We start from the raw sequence: 20,462 nt of genomic DNA on the forward strand, positions 1-20,462 counted from the left end.
GGTAATGATATTGTGGTTAAATGTAGGAAAAGCAGAACCAAAGAATGAAACCAGAAATTCCTTACAGACGTCTCTTTTTCCCAGAGAACAGAAATAAACATACAGGTTGACATAATTCAAAAATGCTAGTATTTACCAGATTTTGGCTTGCTGCCGTCCTAGTGCGGGGCGGAGGAAGGAGGAGTCCCTGCAGGCACAATCCACATAAACTAAGTAGATTTGCTTATCATTTATCAAAACAAAAAGGAAGTATCTGATTAATCACTTCGTGGGCTGAGGTCTCAATCATGATGGTTTAGGCAGCAGTTCATCGCGTGCTGTGTCCCAGCTACGTTATGCTTTCAATTTACACCTTTTGTTTGGAACTTTCCAAATGAATTGATGCTTAGATTAAAACATCTGGTGGACTCTTTCATCCCAAGGCCTCTTTAACTGGATGGAAATCTATAAATAGAAAGGGATGCCTGTAGATTTTAATTACTAATGAACCTGAGTAAGACATTTTTCAATGTAAAATATACACCTGGGGCTAAATTCACTCCTGGTTTTATGCAGGCTACTGGAGGCACAAAGCAGAGCACGGGTCCCCTAGTGGTGGAGAATCTGCAAATGAAGGTTTAGGTATAAGGTGAACTCTGCCACCAACCTATTGGGGACCCCCAGTCAAAAAGTGGGTGAGGCAAGCCAGAGAGAAGGTGTGGCCAGGGCTGATTCTGTACAGTCCCACTGCAGTCTCCATCAGGGAGGTTGCTAGGGAGTCCCAGTGGTCACTAAAGCTTCCAGCCCCAGTGCAGCTGCCCTGGCCCCATAATATATAGCTTCTTGTTGATATCTATGAACATCTGCACAAACACTTATACAGGGAAGGCTTTGATAGCTGGATACCTACTTGTACTTTTAGGTTAAAAAAATATTAAATGATGAACCACTCCACAACAAGGGCATAAAAACTCATCTCGTGTGTGAATTCAAACTACTGAAGAGGGGACCATTTAGTACTTCAGGGCTTTCAGTTCCTGCAGTATGCCTCCTCAGGATTTTATTTTTGCAACTCACTATGAGGCACCATGCTTATCTTCTTAGATAACATATAAAATATGCCAAGGTGTCAAGAAAAGCATTTAATATAATGTAGGGCTTTATCGTCAAATAGGTGAGATACATGCTCAGACAGCAGGATGATGCCACTTTCACCAGGACAGCATCTGACTCTCATTGCATAAGCAAACTGTCTTGGGGCGTGGACGGCAAATACCAGATGTGCAAGTGTCTACAGCCCTCATTCTTATGACAGGATTATGGTCTATTGACTTGGGGATGGATTTCCCTAGGATCATGTCTACAATTGTATTTAGGAGTCAAATGTGAGCCAAAGGAAAATGTGTCCAGGACTGTATACCCAGAAGCAATGCCTTATGCTGCCAACACTGCACCGGGAGCCATCTGTACGGCCACTTTCAGGAACAGAGGCTAAGATGAGGAGCACTTTGGACTGTAGCCAGCCCAACATGCCAATGAGCCAGAGACTGCTGTGGATTCTATTTACTACTCCTGCACCAGTAGTCTCACTGATTCTTGTTCCGAGCTAGCGTTGGCTCATCAGGTTCGTTATTGTCAGTTAAGTAGTAAAAATGATCACGCAGATTGCAGTTTACATCATCGTGGTGATCATTGATTCCCAATTCACTATCAGCTTTTGTAATGAAATTTTCATTTTTGCATTGCCAAGACTGCTTTTTGCTTATGTCTACAACTGCACTTGAAATAGATCTCCAGAATACACACACTCACCAGCTCTAATATGTATGCAAAAGATCCATCAGGAAATGTCAGACTGGCAATGAATAGTGAAGGTTTTTTTGTAATGAATAGAGCAAAAATGCTAGGTGGGGAAGCAGCAGTAAGCGATTACTGCACGTACTACTCATACCTAATGTGGATGTTGTGCAGACTGTACCTACATGTTAGGGTAAGTTTGAACTCCTGGCTCAGTGTTGGATTAAAACAGTGAGAACTATTTTATCTATTCGTTCCTGAATAAGAAAACACGAGCTGCCTTTAGGAAGGTTTTAGTTTAAACAAGTAATAGCAGTTTGGAACCTTTGCTCCAACAGATTTGGGTTCCTCCCCAAAAGGTCTGTGCTATGAAATTGATTTTCTACATAATTGTTTTAGAAGACACTGGACCAAATTCAGATCGGGTGTGTCGGAATTTGGTGTGTGAAGGGGTGCCTCTGTCATCTGCCCAAGGGTTTGGCATCATCTAGCGGTAATGTGAAAATAGCAGCACTAGGGACATCCAACCTGGCGAGACAGTTCTCTGGGGCAATGCAGATCACATGTGTGTGTGAGATTGGGGGTGAAGCATTCTTGGCTAAGGGGATCTAGCTATGGAGCAAACTTCCAGAGGAGATTAAGAATTCAGAGTTTCACGTCTTTAGGAAACTCTACAAAACGTTCCTCTTTGAAAAAGCTTTTGCACCGTAGCAGATTGACACACAATATGGGCCACTGCTCCCAAAATAAATAAACAAAAATGTGTAAATCAATAATCAACCAAAACAAACAAACAAAATACTCCAAGCTGAGCTTTTCGCCATAAAGGGAAGAGAGCCGGAGATTCCATGGAGTCCACTAAGGAGTTTGTTCTTGCTCTTGATTTTACATGGAAGCATCCCCTATACTGCAGTATAAAACCCTCAGATAGCTAGACAAAATTTCTTCAGGGGCATCTTGCCCACGAAGGACAGAAATTCCAGGCTGGTTCCAGCACAGAAGAGCAAGTCACTGGAGGCCATGAGCCTGGGTTTCACTCCTGTTGTGCAGTTTGGAGTATCTGCAGATGGGGGAAGCAAGTAGAGGATACCGTGAAACAGGTTGGTTCATTTGTAGTTTGACCTGGAACATCTTGCCTTGGTTCAAAATCCAGTATCCATGCTTTACATTTCAGTGCAGGCTGGCATGTGGGGCTCTCACAGCACTTTAATCACATTATAAGCCCCATTTTACATCTGTGGAAAATGAAGCACAGACACTTCCCCGTGAAGGTGAGAGAGGGTCTTGGCCTTCTCTTCAGTAGCAGCAGGATTGTCCTGCAGTCACTTGCCCCAAGTTGTAAGGAAGTCTGTGAGACAGCTGGGAACAGAAACTTCCTTTGCTGACTTCCAGTTTAGGGCTTCATTCTCCAGTGGCATCATATAGTCATTTACGAAGCGAGTGTAAAACACGACCAGTCAGAATGGTAGCACTTCACACCCATTTTACATCAGTATAAATAGCTAGATAAGGCGCACGGCAGCAGAAAATTGGCCCTCTCAATTTCAGTCACACAACCACAAAACTTTCAATGGTGACGCTTCAGGGATGTCTACATGAACATTCAGTTCACAGCAAGCCAGTGTATGAATCTATCCCACACTTGCCTGCCACACACTGAGGGCTCATCTATACTTACAGCACCACACCAGTGCTGCCGCAGTGCTTACTGTACACCAGAGGGAGAGCTTCTTCCATCAGGGTAGGTTCTCCATCTCCCCGAGAGGCAGTAACCGTGTTGACGAGAGAAGTCCTCCCATCACCAGAGCGCTGTCTACACCGGGATTTCAGCCGGTGTAACTGCATCACTGAGGTGTAGATTTTCCACACCTCTGAGCAACATAGTTATACTGACATAAGTTTGTGATGTAGACCAGGGCTCGGTGTCTGTGTGGACCCTGCTGACACGCACTAACAGATCCTAGCATGCTTTGACCCATTTCAAGGGGGGGTAGCTCATTTAGATCAAAGTGCTCTAATGAATTGTTCATGGGCATCTGCAGGCTCCACCCGGACAGCTAGCGCTCAGCAAGCTAGGGCAGGGTAGAATCACATCCCAGCTTGCCGCAAGTGAAATGTTCACGTAGACAAGCCCTTGGTTTCCATACACCTGCGGATACTGTACTAGCAATGGGAGGGCATTTTCCCCCTCTGGTTACACCTCACATTGCAGCTCAATGCAATTTAACATAGTCGTGGTTTTTCTTAAGGAGAAAACTTCTTTATTCTGTTTTTTTTTCTGTGCCAGACATGGGGTGGGGTTGCTTAGCTTGGTTTTTGTTTTTTTCTTTCAGAGTGCCACAGGTTCTTAATGTAGGGGCTTAGGTGCTGTCATATGAGATATGGCAAATCCAATATCCTGCCTATGTGAGCGCCTGATCCAGAGAGGGGTGGAACAGGTCTAATGAGTTGCTGACTGCAGATCACGCTCAGCTCCTAGTGGGTGCTCAGCACCCATTGTTTCAAGCCTCTAATGAGCACCTGTCCTGCAGTTGGGGATTTGGAGGAGTGGTGAGGGAACTGGTTCCTGGCCTCTGTGGTACATACTGTGGAGCACCAGACTTGATTACCGTGCTTTTAGCAGCGTTACTACAAATGTTCTTGTGGGTCATAAAAGAAATCACTTCATCTTACATTCAGCCTTGCAGTCTCTGACTTTTTTTTTATTTGGCTTTTGTAATGTTAGTACATCCTTCGCCTGGCTTGCAGAGTCTCTTGAATATCAACACAAACTGTTTAGTGTATAATTCCATGTGTATGTACGCTGGAAAAAGCATTAAGTAAAGACTGCAGCTTTTCAGCAGTGCATATTGCAGTCCTTGTGACTTCAGTGCAGAGTTTTGCTTCTGGAAGGGCCTTTTTCTTCCTTTCTGATTAGCACAACACTGCAGAGCCAGGTTGAAAATCTAGTTCACATTCACACTGTAGGCTACAGAATCTGTCTTTTTCTTTTCTTCCTTTTCAAGAACAACAATGCCTGTTTCCACATTCCCAATAAAAAATCAGTTGACCAACCCCCGAATACTTTGAGTAGAAAGCAGGTTCTGAATTCTGCTGGTGTCCACGGTATTTTCTTTCACCAGGGTATTAATGAATGACTGGAGAAAAAAAAAAAAAAGACCTCACAGATGCCAAAAACTGTTGAGCATTGAGTTGTAGTCTTGACGGTGCTTCAGTTCCTCTGCTTGGTAGATAGGCAGCGTTTTTCATGCTGTTTGACAGTTATCTCCTCAGCAGCATTACCGGGCTTATACATCTCCTTTCAGCAGCCCCAGATAGAGCTGACAGCAGGGGGATTCTGTTTTGTCTCAGGGAAGAAAAAAAAAAGGTGGTCTTTTGCCAGTAGCCAAGGCCACACTCAAGCACCAAGGGGTACAATGTCTCCTCTGTCTCTGAGAGAAAATAGCTTCTGACAGGAATCAGCTTTCAGTCAACTGCCAGGCATCTCTCATTATGGGAGGCCCGACCTGCAGGCTGCTATGTAGATAACCTGTTATCGTAGAAGATTGAATGTGGAGCTCAATTGCCTCACGCTGCTGCTTCTGCATGCTCCGTGAATACTGTAAAATGTATTCTTAGCAAAGTTTGTCTGTACGCACACTCTGTGTGCGCATGTGGCTCTACCGATCGGTTTGCAGTAAAAGACACATTTCCCGGCCAAAATAAAGATATTAGTACTGACCATGTGTTCATTCAAATGATAGTTATTAGCAGCCTTGTACAGAGGATGCACTGATGTCCTGGATGTAGGTACTGACAAGTGCTTTGACATAATTGGAATACTTTGAAAATCCCCAGAGATGTTAGTAGAAATGCAAAATATTCTCTCAAGATGAATGGGAGGTAAGGATTATATCCATTTTTCAGCTGAGTTAACAGAGGCACTAAGACATTTTCAAAAGTATCCTCATTCCAGGGAGCCCACTTTCTAGGTGCCCACTTGACACCAAGGGTCTGGTTTGCTTAGCTCTGAGCACCTACAGCTTCCATTCACCGCAGTTAGATTTGAGGTGTACAGCACCTCTCGTAATCAGGCTCTGGGTGTCTTATGCTGGGCAACAGAAATTAGCAGTTTAAAAAATGTGAGCTGTGGTGGCTTCCCCGAAGTCGCCCAGCAAGCCAGGGGCAAATCCGAGAATACAGGCTTATTTAACAGCGTTAGGGCCAGATTTTGATACACTTACTCAACTCTCCGAAAAAGCTTTCTTTAACCCCTCCATCCCTCCCAAGTCTAATTTGACATGAATAGGTTCCAGCCCCCATTTCCTGGAGCTCCCATCTTCCCATCCCCTCTCCTGCACTGGGATTCATTTTTCATTGAGACCATACACAATTAGGGCCAACAAACTTAGACAGGCCTATTATAGTAATTCTGTTTATCCTGACAATAAGTTATTTGACCTCCCGGCTGATCATGTTACTGATACTGAATGTATCAAATCACTGACGCACTGGCAGATACTCTGAGCACCAATGCACTGACATCTGGGGAATGAAGTGGGGCCTTATTTAGACACCGAGAGGTAGAAGTTGCAAGGAAGGAGATATTGCCATGGAAGAGCTTTTGCATGCTCTAATAATGACACAGTAAAAAATTATGGCATTTACTCTTTTCTGGGCCCTGGCTGGGGATAGAGATCTCCTGAATAATATATCCCAGCTTAACTTTATTAGCTTCACGTCAGGGCTGTATGGAAAGCTAACAAATGATTTTATAAAGGTGGATGAAAATGATAATGGCCCAATTTTTTACCTTGGAAAACTATGATAGGCACCTAAGACCATGTCTGATTATTCAAATGCAGAAATAGGCCACCTTAATGTCATGTAATTCTGAAAACTGGGCTCTTTGTGTTAGTCTGGCTGAGATTCACTTCTAAACTATTCCTTTAAGGTTCTGATGCTCCCCGGCACAGTAAATGTGAATGAGATGTCTGCTCTGAACTCACTGCAAAGATGCATGTTTTTAGAAGATGGGTTTCCATTGGCAACTCAAGCATACACCCCTTCATGGCAGAAACCATGCAGCAAAGCAATATGCCATTAGCTGCACAGTGTGGGCAGTTGTTCTCAGGAGGGGTACACTGGTATCTGTGAGGATAAGTAATGGGTATAGTGGAGCCATCCTATGTGTAACTCAGACACTATCTATACTAGGTAAATATAATGAAAGTCCTTAAATGACCTGCTCTCAATGAATTTATTTTGAGAAAAAATGACTCCACTACAAGACCTTTACCACAATCACTGCAGACTTGTGTTAGCATGGCAGCTATCGCTTCACAAGCATTTTATAAAACGTATACCTAATTTCATTCTAGTGCATTGGAGTGTAGTCTTATAGCTAGAACTCTAGTGTCTCTCTCGCTGATTCTCTCTGCAACCTTGGCCAAGTCACTTCCCCTTTCTCTGTGCCTCACCTTACCCATTTGCAGATGGGTACTTACCTTCCTCACATGGGTATTAAGGATTGTTTATAAAACGGAGTGAGATTCTGTGGGAAGGGAAGGTGCTTTATAGGAGTATGAGGTGGTCGTGGTTTCATTTTTCCACCTTCATATAAAAATAAAGGAAATGCGATGCAGACATGCAAGTGTTGTCCTTTTAGTGTGCTGTTGCTTCTGATCGGATTCAGCTGCATTCCTTGTGTGATGGGATCATGCTTATATTTGTTGTGATGACAAATGCCTGCCTCATCTGTCTCATCCCTCTGCCCATGTGCTTGTTACTCCTTGCAGACCTGCCTTGATTTTTTTCATCACCTGCCCCAGGAGCTTGGAGCAGTTACAAAAAGCAAAGAGTAGAAAACATGCAAAGCTCATCACGAGTTCAAAAGGCCACAAGCACTTGGTTAAATACAGGCTTTTTGTGCCTATCTTGTACATGACATAGTTTGCTGAACAATTTGATGACTACTGTACACTGTCAGCTCTCACTGTACTGCTGTGGGACAAAGAGGAGTTCTGAATGCAGTAAAGAGACATGCTTTCATGTCACTTTTATCTGACATTGGAAGCTTGAAACAAGTTCACAGAGGTAACACTGGGATCCTGCCAGCCCTTACTCAGTACTGCTCAGTGGTGTCAGTGGCACAACTTGTCTGAGCAAGGCCTACTCCAAGTGAGTAAAGGATTGCAGTATCTGGCCGTTCAGGTATCTTTCCCCCATTATTGAGGTGACTCCAGGGACAGTAAGACATGGTGAACCTAGTTTTAGCTTCTTCTGCCATTTCACTGAGGCAAATCCTGTCCCCTTTTCTGGGGCTATAGATGGCAGCAGATGCAACAAAGCCATTTATTATTATAAATTATTTGTCTTGATGTAGCACCTAGAAGCCCAAATCAGGGATCAAAGCCCCTTGGTTCTAGGGGGCTGTATAAACTCAAACAAAAAAGGACATGACTTAAGTGTCTGAACTGTGCTACATGTTTAAAGTAGCCATCACAACTCCCTATTCTGTAGTTTCTTGAGCTGTTTATCCTTTGCGGGCTCTCTCGTACCTAATTCCTGCCAGAGGGACCAAAAGATAATACATTTCTGCAACAAACAGAAATGATATCAACACTCCAGTGATTTCTAAACTGTACTTAATACAAATATGTGCTTCAAGGAAGTGGGAATGAAGTGTTTCAGGATCCATATTAACAGTATGTGCAGGAGGCGATCTCACAGTTTGGATTTGATTTTTCCCATGTTTTGACCTGCAAAGCGGTAGTCAAATCCTGAATTACAGAGGGGTATCTTTAAGTAAAGCTTAATACAGCCCCCCATTAATCAGGCTGTCAAGGCACTGAGGGCAGAACATATGTCAGGCGAAAGGAAAGTGCAAAGTCCACTTTGAGGCGCTATTTGGAATCACTGTCCCTTTAAGAATGAAAGCCCCAGTCTGCCACAGCCGTCTCATTTTGATTTCTATCGACAAGTGATGATGTGCGGGTCTACACAGAGAACAGCAGCTTGAATTCCCAGCCAAGAGGGGTTAAGGGTGCCTTTTAGACTCCTGTGACCACCCACTTCACCTTGTACTTGTCAAACTCCACTGGCCTTCTTAACCCTTGTCTGTCCAGCGCAGGAGGTAAGCAGTAATGCGTTCTCTACACAACATTTCTTAAAAATAAATCTGGAAACCTTTAAACATAAATGGTTATTTTAGCAATGCCCGGGTTTTAATGTAGTCTGACACACAAGCAGTCTTGGATAAATGTGTTTTTTCCCAAGGTATTAAAGAAACAAGGCTATATTTTTCCTCTTTAAATTTTCACTGGCACTCATGTAGTAGTTACCCTAACTGAGTTGTGGGTCCTGTCCCCACCAAAAGCTTCTCAGCTCAAGTGCTGTGCCTGTGAGACCTGATAACACTCTTTCAAAGTCAGGCAAAGTATAAATGTGAATCCTGATAAGAGCTGTTATGTTATATGGTCTCAGCGAAGCATGCGCGCACACGTACACACAAGTTTCTAATTTCTATCCTCTAGAATGTGATACAACGGAATTTTTTAACCAGCCTACAGAATTATATAGCAGGAATGTTGTTCTCTATTAAATTCTATAGTTTTTAGAGTAATTTCTAAATAACTTTGTTTGGCAAAGGCCAAAAGAACCGAAGTATTAATTTAGGCTCCCAAATCCTTATTAAAGTTTTTCAGTAAGTGACCTGAATTTCAAATTGCTGAACACAGTGCAAGTCCTGTTAAAGTAAATGGGAACTGCAGGGTCCTCAGCACTTTACAAATCATTTCTAAAGCACAAAGTGACGTGCCCAATTCCCCTTGAACATCACTGGCTGTTGAGTCTAGCTCCCATTTGTGCCTTTCAAAATCTCCCATCGGGTCTCTTATCTAGGACCCTAACCTTCGCTCCTGTTCTTGGAAATCTTGGCCTTAGCCCCTATAAAATTCTATAGGGCTTTCCTGAAGGGTAATTAATCATTCTTTTATAGGAAAATATTAATTCTTTGGAATAAGAGAAACTGGGGGTTATGTTCACGGCCTTTCTTGTGAAACTTTTTTCCAGTTTTGATTCCCAGCCACTTGAACCCTCGGAGCAGAAAGAGATTCACCTTGAATTTTGGGCTAATTTAAAAGGGGAAATTTTACCAAAACTACCATGTTTTGCTTGATTTTGTTACCAACATCTCTCACAGCTTACGGTTCAATTCTGATTTTGACTTAATTGAATTCCTAACTTCTAAGTTCTGTTTCAAAAGCTGAGCTTTTGCAGTGAACTCGATTCAGTGCATGGAATGTAAATAAGAGGTCTAAAAATGGCCTCTCTTTTATTCTTTTAAGGCACAGCACCAAAGGACTTTGTCACCTATTAGCTCACTGGTAGAAATTAAATCCTATACTTGCAGCCATGATTCAGGGTCAAGAGGTAAGGAGATAAGGCCAGGCTTTTTGTGAATGGGAGCTTGACTTTCAGCATACAGGAAATAAGAATGAATGCAAGGAGAATGGCAGGAGTCAGAATGGTGAAACTCCAGCCTGGTTTGATCTGATAAAGGATAGACGCTAAACTTAACAGTGACAGGGCGACTCCACTCACAAGCTGAAGTTAAATGACAGACAGTGGTCTGCTGAGTGTCGCAGAGTGAGCCTGGAGTGTTTGCAATCACCCCAATTATATTATACAATATTCTTTACAGGTAAATACCCCCACTTTTCTTTGCCACTGATGCACCTGCCTTGTGCAGCAGAATCCATTCAAATTCCCTTTGACACCCCCACAATACCACTACAACACCCTCAGTTCAGTGATGTTGAAGCAGAGGGCGAGCCATCAGAAGCAAAAGAAGAGGCAGTTTTTCGGGAGTCGTACTCACCTTTTGATGCCCATTCCTGCTAACAGTATGGGGAGTCGTACTGGTGCATCAGTTAAAAAATCAGGCTCAGGATTTAAAAGTGAGAGTAGAACTTGGAGAGGAAAGTTGCAGGAGTCAGTCTGCAAGTTGGCACCCCTGCTACATGAATATGTCTCTCAAACTTAAAGCCCTGACACAGGGGTTGGAAACTCCCACTGGGGAGTGTGGTCTGGGGCTTGCCCCGCTCCGGCACTCCAGCTGGGGAATAGGGGCAGCCAGGGGGCTCCGCTCCGCACGCTGCCTCCGCCCCAAGCGCCGCCCCCGCAGCTCCCATTGGCCAGGAACCGCAGCCAATGGGAGCTGCAGGGGCTGCGCCTGCAGACGGGGCAGTGCGCAGCAGAGCTGCTTGGTCGTGCCACCACGTAGGAGCTGGAGGGGGGACATGCCGCTGCTTCTGGGAGCCGCTTGAGATAAGAGCCGCCCGGAGCCTGCACCCCTGAGCCACCACCCCCTGCGCCCCAACCCCCTGCCCCAGCCCTGATCCCCTTCCTGCCCTCCAAACCCCTCGGACCCAGCCCAGAGCACCCTCCTGCACCCCTCATCCCCAACCCCACTCCAGAGCCCGCACCCCCAGCCGGAGCCCTCACTCCCCCACGCCCCAAAGCCCTGCCCCAGCCCTGATCCCCCTCCCGCCCTCCAAACCCCTCGGTCCCAGCCCAGAGCACCCTCCTGCACCCCAAACCCCTCATCCCCAGCCCCACTCCAGAGCCCGCACCCCCAGCCGGAGCCCTCACTCCCCCACGCCCCAAACCCCTGCCCCAGCCCTGATCCCCCTCCCACCCTCCAAACCCCTCGGTCCCAGCCCAGAGCACCCTCCTGCACCCCAAACCCCTCATCCCCAGCCCAGAGCCCCCTCCCGCACCCTGAACTCCTCATTTCTGGCCTCATCCTGGAGCCCACACCCCCAGCCAGAACCCTCAACCCCTCCCACACCCCAACCCCAATTTCGTGAACATTCATGGCCCACCATACAATTTTCAGACCCAGAGGAGGCCCTCGGGCCAAAAAGTTTGCCCACCCCTGCCCTAACATGTTTAACATGTAATGGGAATGCAGCATTGGCTCTGGGCAGCACCCTCAGGGGCTGCAGTTAATAGAGATAGCAACACTGCCTGTGGGCAGCAACTCCAGAGACCTCAGGGTAGTAGAGATGGCAGGGCTGGAGCTGGCAGGAGCCCTGCAGATAATACATCACTAGTTTTGCACTGTAAAGTACATAGCTGTAAACCGAAGGTCTCTTATTTTAAACATTGGTCTGCTTATAAATTGCTCCAAGGCTGGGCAAACTGACTAGCCCTGGATAAAGCAGTTGTGCATAATGCCATTCATGCAGATACAGGGGCCACAGCAATGCTAGCCTGGGTTGGTGGGGTTGGTTGGCTGGTTTTTGTCTACATTACATATGTCACCCTTCCTGGTTTTAAATTTATGCTTAGACAGCAGCTCTTCTAATGGCAATAACTCAGCATTATTTCAAAATCTATAATGTGGTTTCAGTTTTTTCCTAGACTTTGAACACGTAATTAGAATTCACCGCAGATCAGGTACCAGTTCTCAGGAAAATCATCAGTTAATTGATTCCAATTACTCTTAATTGTTTCTCATACATTTCAATTAGACTGCTGTGTTGTTACGAACAGTACCACTCAATTATACAAGTAATCAACACGTCTCTAATAACTGCTGTGGAAAGATTCCTGTGAAAAGACGTTTAGGCGTTAACATTTTGGGTGTCAAAAAAATGTTGATATCTCTGATACTCCCTGACAGCAAAGAGTAACTTCCTCCCAGGTTACAAAAGTGATTTTTAAAGACAGAGGAAATAACTATATTGTAAACATATCACTATTAGGGAAAGGATTCAGACCCCGAGCTCAAGAAAGTTACCATCTTGTCCCTATTATTCCACAGCTAATGGAAGAGATTAAAAATGAAAAACAAACCTGTTTACCGGTAATTAACATACAATACTGTACCTCATCACCCATGAAAGGCAATTATATTTCTTTTGTGAAAAAGTTTGTAAGAGAAATTTAGGGTCAGATTTTTTAAAATTAGTGCAGAATCTGATAGGGGCTCACCCAAGGCTGGCCATTGCACCAAGAATAGTGATGTGCAAAATATTCATAACAATATGTGAAATATTGACATGGTAGGTTTCTTTGTCTCCTGGAATACTGGACAATGAACCTATTTTCATGGAAAAAATTTCTAAGAAATATACATTTTTTTTCTCAAGCAAACAATCCTTTTTTCTATTTCACATGAGCCCATTTTACTAAGATGGCTTTTCTGAACTAAAAACATCCAGAAATGCACATTTTAAACGCAAAATGATCCATTTCATCAACATTTTGCATAAAGCAACAATTTTCATGCACAATTCCATAAAAACACTAAAGTTTCATTTAATGGGCATTTAAATATTACACTGCTGATTGATACTTGAGCTAGATGGAAGTTATTATACAGATTCTCATAAGAACATAAGAAAGGCCGTACTGGGTCAGACCAAAGGTCCATCTAGCCCAGTATCTGTCTACCGACAGTGGCCAATGCCAGGTGCCCCAGAGGGAGTGAACCTAACAGGCAATGATCAAGTGATCTCTCTCCTGCCATCCATCTCCATCCTCTGACGAACAGAGGCTAGGGACACCATTCTTACCCATCCTGGCTAATAGCCATTTATGGACTTAGCCACCATGAATTTATCCAGTCCCCTTTTAAACATTGTTATAGTCCTAGCCTTCACAACCTCCTCAGGTAAGGAGTTCCACAAGTTGACTGTGCGCTGCGTGAAGAAGAACTTCATTTTATTTGTTTTAAACCTGCTGCCTATTAATTTCTTTTGGTGACCCCTAGTTCTTGTATTATGGGAATAAGTAAATAACTTTTCCTTATCCACTTTCTCAACATCACTCATGATTTTATATACCTCTATCATGTCCCCCCTTAGTCTTCTCTTTTCCAAACTGAAGAGTCCTAGCCTCTTTAATCTTTCCTCATATGGGACCCTCTCTAAACCCTTAATCATTTTAGTTGCTCTTTTCTGAACCTTTTCTAGTGCTAGAATATCTTTTTTGAGGTGAGGAGACCACATCTGTACACAGTATTCGAGATGTGGGCGAACCATGGATTTATATAAGGGCAATAATATATTCTCAGTCTTATTCTCTATCCCCTTTTTAATGATTCCTAACATCCTGTTTGCTTTTTTGACCGCCTCTGCACACTGCGTGGACATCTTTAGAGAACTATCCACGATGACACCAAGATCTTTTTCCTGACTCGTTGTAGCTAAATTAGCCCCCATCATGTTGTATGTATAGTTGGGGTTATTTTTTCCAATGTGCATTACTTTACATTTATCCACATTAAATTTCATTTGCCATTTTGTTGCCCAATCACTTAGTTTTGTGAGATCTTTTTGAAGTTCTTCACAATCTGCTTTGGTCTTAACTATCTTGAGTAGTTTAGTATCATCTGCAAACTTTGCCACCTCACTGTTTACCCCTTTCTCCAGATCATTTATGAATAAATTGAATAGGATAGGTCCTAGGACTGACCCTTGGGGAACACCACTAGTTACCCCTCTCCATTCTGAGAATTTACCATTAATTCCTACCCTTTGTTCCCTGTCCTTTAACCAGTTCTCAATCCATGAAAGGACCTTCCCTTTTATCCCATGACAGCTTAATTTACGTAAGAGCCTTTGGTGAGGGACCTTGTCAAAGGCTTTCTGGAAATCTAAGTACACTATGTCCACCGGATCCCCCTTGTCCACATGTTTGTTGACCCCTTCAAAGAACTCTAATAGATTAGTAAGACACGATTTCCCTTTACAGAAACCATGTTGACTATTGCTCAGGAGTTTATGTTTTTCTATGTGTCTGACAATTTTGTTCTTTACTATTGTTTCAACTAATTTGCCCGGTACCGACGTTAGACTTACCGGTCTGTAATTGCCGGGATCACCCCTAGAGCCCTTTTTAAATATTGGCGTTATATTAGCTAACTTCCAGTCATTGGGTACCGAAGCCGATTTAAAGGACAGGTTACAAACCTTAGTTAATAGTTCCGCAACTTCACATTTGAGTTCTTTCAGAACTCTTGGGTGAATGCCATCTGGTCCCGGTGACTTGTTAATGTTGAGTTTATCAATTAATTCCAAAACCTCCTCTAGTGATACTTCAATCTGTGACAGTTCCTCAGATTTGTCACCTACAAAAGCCAGCTCAGGTTTGGGAATCTCCCTAACATCCTCAGCCGTGAAGACTGAAGCAAAGAATCCATTTAGTTTCTCCGCAATGACTTTATCATCTTTAAGCGCTCCTTTTGTATTTTCATCATCAAGGGGCCCCACTGGTTGTTTAGCAGGCTTCCTGCTTCTGATGTACTTAAAAAACATTTTGTTATTACCTTTGGAGTTTTTGGCTAGCCGTTCTTCAAACTCCTCTTTGGCTTTTCTTATTACACTCTTGCACTTAAGTTGGCAGTGTTTGTGCTCCTTTCTATTTGCCTCACTAGGATTTGACTTCCACTTTTTAAAGGAAGTCTTTTTATCTCTCACTGCTTCTTTTACATGGTTGTTAAGCCACGGTGGCTCTTTTTTAGTTCTTTTACTGTTTTTCTTAATTTGGGGTATACATTGAAGTTGAGCCTCTATTATGGTGTCTTTAAAAAGGGCCCACGCAACTTGCAGGGATTTCACTTTAGTCACTGAACCATTTAACTTTTGTCTAACTAACCCCCTCATTTTTGTATAGTTCCCCCTTTTGAAATTAAAGGCCACAGTGTTGGACAGTTGAGGTGTTCTTCCCACCACAGGGATGTTGAATGCTATTGTATTATGGTCACTATTTCCAAGCGGTCCCGCTATAGTTACCTCTTGGACCAGCTCCTGCGCTCCACTCAGGATTAAATCTAGAGTCACCTCTCCCCTTGTGGGTTCCCGTACCAGCTGCTCCATGAAGCAGTCATTTAAAGTATCGAGAAATTTTATCTCCGCATTTCGTCCTGAAGTGAAATGTTCCCAGTCAATATGGGGATAATTGAAATCCCCCACTATTATTGGGTTCTTAATTTTGATAGCCTCTCTAATTTCCCTTAGCATTTCATCATCACTATTACTGTCCTGGTCAGGTGGTCGATAATAGATCCCTAATGTTATATTTTTACTAGAGCATGAAATTTCTATCCATAGAGACTCTATGGAACCTGTGGATTCGCTTAAGATTTTTACTTCATTTGAATCTACACTTTCTTTAACATATAGTGCCACTCCTCCCCCTGCACGGCCTGTTCTGTCCTTCCGATATATTTTGTACCCCGGAATGATTGTGTCCCATTGATTGCTCTCAGTCCACCAGGTTTCTGTGATGCCTATTATATCTATATCCTCCTTTATCACAAGGCACTCTAGTTCACCCATCTTATTATTTAGACTTCTGGCATTTGTGTACAAGCACTTTAAAAACTTGTCGCTGTTTATTAGCCTGTCTTTTTCTGATGTGCCAGATTCTTTTTTATGTGGCTGTTTATCATCTGATCCGGCCCTTACATTATACTTTTCAGTCCTCTGCTCCTGACTATAACCTGGAGATTCTCTATCATCAGACTCTCCCCTAAGGGAAGTCTGTGTCCGATCCACACGCTCCTCTGCAGCAGTCGGCTTTCCCCCATCTCCTAGTTTAAAAACTGCTCTACAACCTTTTTAATGTTTAGTGCCAGCAGTCTGGTTCCACTTTGGTTTAGGTGGAGCCCATCTCTCCTGTATAGGCTCCTCCCATCCCAGAAGTTTCCCCAGTTCCTAATGAACGTGAACCCCTCCTCTCTACACCATCGTCTCATCCACGCATTGAGACTCTGAAGCTCTGCCTGCCTACCTGGCCCTGCGCGTGGAACTGGGAGCATTTCTGAAAATGCCACCATAGAGGTCCTGGATTTCAGTCTCTTCCCTAGCAGCCTAAATTTGGCTTCCAGGACATCTCTCCTACCCTTCCCTATGTCATTGGTACCTACATGTACCACGACCACCGGCTCCTCCCCAGCACTACACATAAGTCTATCTAGATGCCTCGAGAGATCCGCAACCTTCGCACCAGGCAGGCAAGTCACCATACGGTTCTCCCGGTCATCACAGACCCAGCTATCTACATTTCTAATAATCGAATCTCCCATTACTAACACCTGCCTTTTCCTAGAAACTGGAGTTCCCTCCCCCGGAGAGGCAACCTCAGTGCGAGAGGCAACCCCAGAACCATCTGGAAGGAGGGTCCCAACTACGGGAAAGTTTCCCTCTGCTCCCATTGACTGCTCTACTTCCCTGGGCCCTTCTTCCTCCTTAACAGCACAGGTGCTGTCTAAGCGGAGGTGGGACAATTCTACAGTGTCCCGGAAAGCCTCATCAACATACCTCTCTGCCTCTCTCAGCTCCTCCAGTTCCGCCACCCTGGCCTCCAAAGTCCGTACATGGTCTCTGAGGGCCAGGAGCTCCTTGCACCGACTGCACACATACGCCACCCGCCCACAGGGCAGGTAATCATACATGCAACAGTCGGTGCAATAAACTGGATAGCCCCCACTCTGCTGCTGGGCTTCTGCCTGCATTGTATCCTAGTTAGTGAAAGGGTGGTTTACAGAAGGAAGTTTTGGAATGTGGTTTGGTTTATAGGTTTTAGGGGGGGGCCACGGGGATGGGGTTACGGCTGGCGAGGGACTCCCACTCCCTTCCCACTCCCCTTCTAAACTCCCTTGCGAAACTCCCTGTTAGCAGCCCCTGTTCGCTTGTGCGCGGCTTTATAAAGCCCTGGCCTGAGTGAATGCCCCGCCCACTGAGTAAGGCTCAGCCAATTACCAGAGGCTTCGAGCTTTCAAACCTGCCTCCAACTGCCAGCCAGAGCACACGGTCCCTTAAACAACCAAACAAACAAACACAAGCTCAGCACACAGCAAGTAACCCCCAAACACAAACAAACACACACTACAGACAGTCACTTACCCCACAGATGCTGTATTAGCTCCTCCTTCACCTGGAGAACTCCCTTGCGAAACTCCCTGTTAGCAGCCCCTGTTCGCAAAGCGAACTTCTCCCTTCAAATGCTCAACTTAAGCAGTGCAAAGTTTACTGCAGGAGAACAACTTCCATGCTGCTAGGATATGAGCATTCACGTCACTATTAAATGTAACGGGAGATGTGAGAAATAACAAAGCAATAGCGTTTGCTACAGGTAAATCCCCACATCTTTGGGTCCTCTTGGAGAAAGGGAAATAACTCTAAAATAAATGTTCTCCTTTGAACGGCATCAAAGTGCCACAAAACTAGCATATTGGGCCAAACTCCTCGCTGGCAGATGTCTGCTAACCTCAATGGGACTATATGGAGGACAGCATATGAACCCAGTGTGATCCCTGGCATCGAATATTTGCATCATGATACTGCATTGTTGCAACTGAGTCTCATCCCAGTCTGATTCAACCTTGCATTGCAGGCCTCAAAATGCCATATCAGCTTCATTCTGTGATTAGTTCCTGGCTATCAGTGACTAAGTTCACAAAATGACCTGCTACCTGCTTCTGGCTGCTGGGAGACCATGCAATAATTTCAGTATGTTAAACACCCCTTCAGAAATGAAAGCAAGCTTGAAGATTTTATTGACTCCACTCCCCCCACACCCCCACTCCTTTTTTTTTTTTTTTTTTTGACAATCAGGCCCTTCAAACATGTAAAATGATCCACTGGACCCAATGAAAACTCACCTATGAAAAGTACTTTCTCAGTCACATCAGAATTGGTGAGCAAAAAGTTTAACATTTATTTGACAGCATTGTAAAAGAGGCAGAGCGGATTTAGTTTACTTTAAAGTGCCCAAGCAAAACAAATAAATAGCATTTCAGATGAGCTAAGCCCGTCGAGAGGCTTTTGGAATTTAACCTTTAACTTTTGATTTAAAAAAGACATTAATCCATAAAGTAAATTCCAATAGTTTGTTTAAAATAGTTATTTAATGCACATTGCCTTATATTTCAATTAGGTTCTTTTTGCTTCTCATTTAAGGAGGTGCCTATAATAACAGGATTGTAAACCAGCTCATTTTCTCTTAATTACATTAAATATTAGTATACTTTACCTTCTGCTTAGGCTGTACCAATGTGTGGGCAAGAGTCTAATCTAACTCTATCTACATGCTGGTGTAACTCGGTCTTAAATGGAGTTCTTCCAGATTTGCACCAAAGCAAGTGAAAAGAAAATTTGGCCCCCAGTGTATATGTTAACTTGACTGTACATCAAAAAAAATTTGCTACAGACTCTCAGCTTCATATGATCCATGCAAAAATCTATGGCATACCAAAAATTCGGGAATCAAGTAAAGTTAATTTAATATGAAAATAAATAACACAAGAAATACTGTACTTATTGTATCAAACATTTCATATTAAATTCAATAAAGTCCTTCATTTTTAAATGTACCTGGGGCTTCACACAATTTAGGTCCTGCTTGCCATAGTACACAGGAACAGAAAATAATAGCGGGGGGGGGGGAAGGGGAGGTGTGTGCGTATGCAACAGAGAGAGAGTGTGTGTGTGTGTGTGTCCGTCCAGCTATTGATTGATATCCGTATCATGACACAATATTACCAACTAGTGTCCAAGGGAACAGATAGGAGGTTACAGCTAGAACTAGATAAAATGTTTGCAGTAAACCTTGAAGCCACTAGATGCTCACCCAATTTGGGGGGGTGTTTACAAACTAGAAACTCAGACTAGGTTTACTCAAGTGAAGCTGGGATAGATTTGATTCTTGTAGTAAAATGACGAGAAATTCTCCGTTTGACACAGTTTTCACCCCAGCTGGGGTGTGTTCCTCAATTGGGTGACTCTGAGCCACTTTACTAACTCTCCTGATCCTAGTGACAAGTGGCTGAACTCAGAGAGCCCCCAAGGGATCATTGCACCAGCCCGGGATCACAGCCTATGCTGCAGAACACACACTATGTGGATGGGGGAGCCAAGGGCATAAATCCACCACAGTCACTGTCATACCAACCGAAAGTGGGGAGGGGATTGCTCTGCATCAGGGGACTACCCAGCTGCTCCTTGAGGGACAAATAGCCTCCTCCAAGGTTTCCAAGAACAGAGTGCAAGTAGTCCCATAGAAATCACCATGAAATATAAACAGTTCAAAGGGAGCTTAACCAAAGCCAAAGATCTGGCGCCAAGTTTTGACTGAGGTTTCCCGTCAAGAATTTGGTTTGTTCAAACCCCAAACTTCATGAGACTCCAAGGTCAAGAAACTTTTAAAATAAAAAAAATATATATTTACCTGACACCCTTTGAAAGGACAGTGGTGTTGCATGGTTCTAATTACAGTATCTATACGTTCAGTGGAGAGGAACCTTGGAGTTATCTTCAAACTCAGTAATCACTGGAGGCCTGATCTGGCAAAGCCATGCACTTGTGGGACTTCCATTCAGTTCAGTGGGACACAAATTCACATTCAGTTCACATGGAGGGCTTTGCAGCTCCAGGCCCGGGAGTGTTAGCAGCAGCATACTCCCTTTTCTATTTCTTTTTTTTATTTCAATCGTGTTTATTGATTTTGTTCAAAACCAAATAACTTGGTTGTAATAAATAGGGTAAAAAGACAAAATAGGATATATTTTTTTCAAAAACGAATTATAAAGGTCAGATTTTACATGAATACTTTTGAGTTAGTGCTCACTTGCTTTTTTCAAAGCCTCTCCCATTTACGTCTTTCTGCCTCTTTACTAGCCCGTCTTTTCTTTC

At 43.8% G+C, this 20,462-nt stretch overlaps 1 protein-coding gene across 1 annotated transcript in view; it reads left to right on the forward strand.

Annotated features, from left to right (window-relative positions):
- PRDM16 (PR/SET domain 16) overlaps positions 1–20,462 on the forward strand; it is a 431,201-nt gene that overhangs the window by 293,748 nt on the left and 116,991 nt on the right. The window lies entirely within an intron of this gene.

This window comes from Emys orbicularis, chromosome 22 (genome assembly GCF_028017835.1).
Source record: "Emys orbicularis isolate rEmyOrb1 chromosome 22, rEmyOrb1.hap1, whole genome shotgun sequence".
Lineage (NCBI taxonomy): Eukaryota > Metazoa > Chordata > Testudines > Emydidae > Emys > Emys orbicularis.